This window comes from Ammospiza caudacuta, chromosome 2 (genome assembly GCF_027887145.1).
Source record: "Ammospiza caudacuta isolate bAmmCau1 chromosome 2, bAmmCau1.pri, whole genome shotgun sequence".
NCBI lineage: Eukaryota > Metazoa > Chordata > Aves > Passeriformes > Passerellidae > Ammospiza > Ammospiza caudacuta.
The window spans coordinates 92,480,155-92,484,524 of record NC_080594.1 but is presented as its reverse complement, the minus strand read 5'-3'; the positions used below and the strand labels follow the sequence as shown (position 1 = coordinate 92,484,524).

The 4,370-nt window shown below is 48.8% G+C and overlaps 1 long non-coding RNA gene across 1 annotated transcript; it reads right to left on the bottom strand.

Annotated features, from left to right (window-relative positions):
* Positions 1-559: 559 nt before the first annotated feature.
* Positions 560-4,079, bottom strand: LOC131572296 (uncharacterized). Its single transcript, XR_009276013.1, has 4 exons — positions 3,871-4,079; positions 2,316-2,432; positions 1,781-1,878; positions 560-838 (listed from the first exon to the last, which is right to left on the bottom strand). It is a non-coding gene; the product is annotated as an uncharacterized LOC131572296 (long non-coding RNA).
* Between the last annotated feature and the right edge of the window lie 291 nt (positions 4,080-4,370).

Below are 4,370 nucleotides of genomic sequence, written 5' to 3'. Positions count from 1 at the left end.
TGAGCCCAACGTAGACACATTACATATGATGGAAACCTAATGCTCCCACCGATGTTAAAATCAGAGGGATACATAGTTTCAATCCAGACCCTTGAACATGTAGATTTTTATTAATAAGAATAATTGTGCATGTAGCGACATTAAAAGGGGATTTACAAGTTGGAGTCTTTTAAAAGAGACTGTGAAAACCTTAGCCCTGCTTTTATTAGACATGATATCATTCCGATTTGCGTGCTTGCCATCTCAATGGCGTTTCACATGTGATAAAAAAAAATCCATATGCATTACATAGATTTTCTTTTACACGCATAAGGACTGGAAGTCTTTTAGTGGATATGAGGGTGAATAATTGTGATACACCAGAAAACAGTTCGTGCAGTTTGGCAGCTCTGGTTATTATTATTAGATTTTTTGACATTTGAACTTGTCTATTGTCTGAGGAGCTCAGTGCAGATTGCAGTAGGTCAACCTTAAGGCTGCTCTTTTTGGCATTGCACACAAACATGCACACGCTGTCTGTTCTCCTTGTGTGAATACAGCAGCTAGAGATTTATCGTGCTTCTTTTTTTTTTTTTTTTTTTTTTTTTTAATGCACATCTATTTATATTTATCTAATCCTCTTGGGGTTTTCACGGTCCTGTGATTAGTTTGTACGTGCCTTCATTTTACACCCATTCCTCCAATCTATACATTTGCCTGATGTTGGATACTTTTAAGTTCTCAGTCGCTTTTACAGCAGTATAATTCCAGCATCACGACGTTTGATAAAAGGGACTTCAGTAGCCCTGGGATTAAATGACATATTTCCCCGCAGCTTCGCTCAACTCCATCATGACTCCTACAGTCAAAAGTTAAAGTTATTCATCATCTCCTTGCATTTATTCCCTCCTCCCCTCTCTAAATTCAGCCCCACCACCCGACTTCTGAAACAATTTCTCGCCGCCTGCCAAGAGTCAGGGGGGCAGCAGTGTGGGGGGCGGAGGCTGGAACCCGAAAGCCCGCAGCCACCCCGCGTGTTCCCGGGGGGCGACCCCCGACCCCCGGCCTTTCCGCGGGAGCGGAACGGGCCGCGGCCACGCCAAGGTCCCGGCGAACGCCCTCCCGGGCGGGGCGGCAGGAGCCACTTCTGAGAAGGAAATCGCGAAATAGGGGTGGATCCCCCCCGGGGTGGGAGAGGGAAGAGGAGCAGGAAAACTGGATCAAACCCGATAGGAAAGTCAGTTTGCACTGGGAAAATCTAGAGATTGTGTCTAAATAACTTTTTCCTGGAGTGATTTGCGCGTCTTGCTTTCCTCTCTAGTTTGGTTGGTGTTTTAAATTGAGGCTCTTTCCTCATCTGCTGGGGTGAAGGCACTCGGTCCGAACAACGGCCCATCTCTTCTTGTAGCGGTCTGTCATTTAAATCTGTATCTATATAGGTATGCATACATCCAGGCATATACCTCTGGATTTGTTCCCCCCTTCACTTCCCTCTTCCCTCTTTAACAAGAGCCTGATAACGCGTTTAAGGCTTGTTATTTGAACTCTCTGATCAGCATGCAGAAATGTAATTGCAACGTTTTTCATCAGGAAAGAAAAGAAAAGGAAAAGGGGGAGGAAATCCCCCCGCTCCCCTTCACACCCTTACACACGCAGACACCCAGTGCTCTGTAATCGCTGAGTCACCGTGTTGGGGGTCAGTGGGTAAACACGAAGGAGAGAGCAGCAGCTTATTGAAAACCCTGGCGCAAACCGCATCCCTCCTTATCTCCAGACGGTAGATCCCTCCCCTCCTTCTTACCCTGGATTTATTACTCCGGACTTGGGAAAGAGTGGCCCGAATGCTGCCAGAGCCCTTTTTGTGACACTGTATGTCCTCCTCAGGCGCAGTGGGACCTGCTTTGTTCCGGCAGGGTGGAAGGAAGAAATTCAACATTAAACTGCTATTTGGGCTGCCGGGAATGGGTGTTGTTTTGTGGGCGAGAGGGGAGAAGGAGGAAAAGGGGGAACAACGGCCAGTTCACCTAGGGATATAAAGAAAGCTTTCCCTTTCTCTGGGGCTGGGCTCTGATCTGGGCATATTTACTTCTGTTTAAACGCTATTGTTCCTGCCAGCCTTTGACACAAACAGAAGGGGGGGGAGCCGCGGGGGGGGGAGGTGGTGGTGGTGGCTGGAACAAAGATGCTCAAACCCCAGCAACCCCCAAAGGCAGAGGAATACTTATTTTTTTTCCCTTTAAAAACGTATGTGACAAGTCTTTCTCTTTGATGTTGCTTTCTGGGCTCCCCCACTCACCCTGTGAGCTGAGCAGAGTGCCTGGCTGTGATTCACTTACCAGGGCCCGTTTAGAGAGGCACATGTCCCCCTAGTAGGTGCCAGGGAGCCTTGGAGGGACAGCTTCTCCAGCCCCTGGGTCTCAAGGAGAAGACTTGAAATCGGTTTGTGGCAAGCCCTGCAGTGGGAAACAAAGAGGCAGAAATGTTGGGAGCCCAAGGAGGGCCTGGAACACAGAGAAGCATTGAGTTTCCCAGAGATGCTTCAGCTTCTCAGCAGGGGACAGGGCAGAATCCTTTTTGGGCCGTCTCTATGCATTTGAGGGCTGGACTGTACAGCCCACATTGAATCAGAGTCATTGTGTGTAAATGAATAAGTGCACATTGGTTTGAGATGCTGCTATTGTATTTGGGGTTGGGGGGAGGAGAAGGTTATATTTTGTGTCTGTGTGTGCATGTGGGTCTATGTGCTTGTGAAAGGTGAGTGCAGATTGCAATAGTTGCTGCTCTATTTTTGTTTGTCAAACAGGGCCCTTCTCTTGGGAGAGGGGCATGTGGCGGATCCCAGCCCAGGATTACATTAATCAAAGCATTATTTCCCCAGGGATGTGCAGCACAAATGATAGTAAATCCTAATAAAATTGGATCGCTGAGAAATTGAACGCTTAAAGTAATCTGCTCTGCCTGATAAAAACTTCAAATTTATAAGATATTATGCATCCCCACCCCCAAACACCTTAGGTATCATCACTATGTGTGTATTATACAACTATCTGTAGGAGAGAAATCACTGTTCAGTTTAACAGGCCCATCACTATTGAATATGTACATAGATATAAATGTGTTTGTATGAGCATGCACACAGATATTGCCCACACACACATGCACAGAGTCATAAAAGAAGCTAAAATATTTATGCACATAACAATAATGATTATGGTCAATATTGTCAGGACTTTACAAGCAACACCTTTGCTGTGGCAGGTGCTGTAGAAGGCTTGGACAAGGCTGTACATGGTTGTGTACCAGGACTATAATCTGGCCTGGGGACTTAATTCTCTCTTGCTTTTTACTGATACTCATTATGGACCTCCATGATGGCACCTGTGGTCTCAAGCCACTGAGCAGCTTTGCTTTTTTAACATGGGACCACAGGGATGGTATGAAAATAATAAAAAAAATTAAAAATATGTGAACATGAGTATTTGAAGCTGACTTTAGAAAGCTTTTGAGGGGATGAGCTTCAGAAGGAAACTGTGTTGGACTGGATGGGAAGAGTTGAAGGAAGGAAAGGTATTCCCAGGGCAGTTATTAAGTCTCAGACATGCAGCATACTGTGCCCTCAGTCTTTCAGTACAGGGCCAGGCCACCACCCTGCTGGCATGGGCCAGAAAAGATCAGGGTAGCTGCTGGCCACTTGCTAGCTTCAGACCCTCAGTCTCTGCTACTTCCTCTCTGCAGAAAGAAAGTTTATTTTTAATTGCTGCCATAGGACATAACAATAGGCTCAAAGAGATCCACTGTCCAGCAGAAAATTTGCTTTCTCTCCCTCCCCCGCCCCCCCCCAAGATCGCTGTGCTTCCATATGTGTAAGGGGCAGAAGGCATTTCCACTCACCCAGCTGAAACTCTTTGAAAGGCTGTGAGCCTCCCCCGGCGTTATAAATGCCGATCATTCCTCCTACCCTCGCCGTCCCGGGACCCTGTCACCTCCGCGGGAGCTGGCCCTGCCTCGGGCCCCGTTCGTCTCGGCCCCCCCACCCGTCCTGCCTACTGCTTTGTGGCCGACGAGTCCCGGAGTCCTCTCCTTGCCCCTGTCTTTTCTGGCATCGCTAGGCAGACCGAAGGCGGCTTATCCCTTTTCCCAGCGTGGGGTTTTCCTTCCCCGTCCCGGCCCCGGGGGCTAGCGGAGAAGGGCGGCCGGAGGTGGTCCCGACCCCGCAGCGCCCCGCACCCTGCTCTGGCCTGCTGGTAATCTGTCCTCCCTGCCTGCAGACAGGGAAGCGGCGGAGGGGAGCTGAGCCCTCTCCCAGCCCCGAAATGACGCAGCCCCTGTTCCAGCATCGTCTCCCGTTTGGGCTGGCTCCATTTCAGAAGCCGTCTCCCTCCACCCCCTTC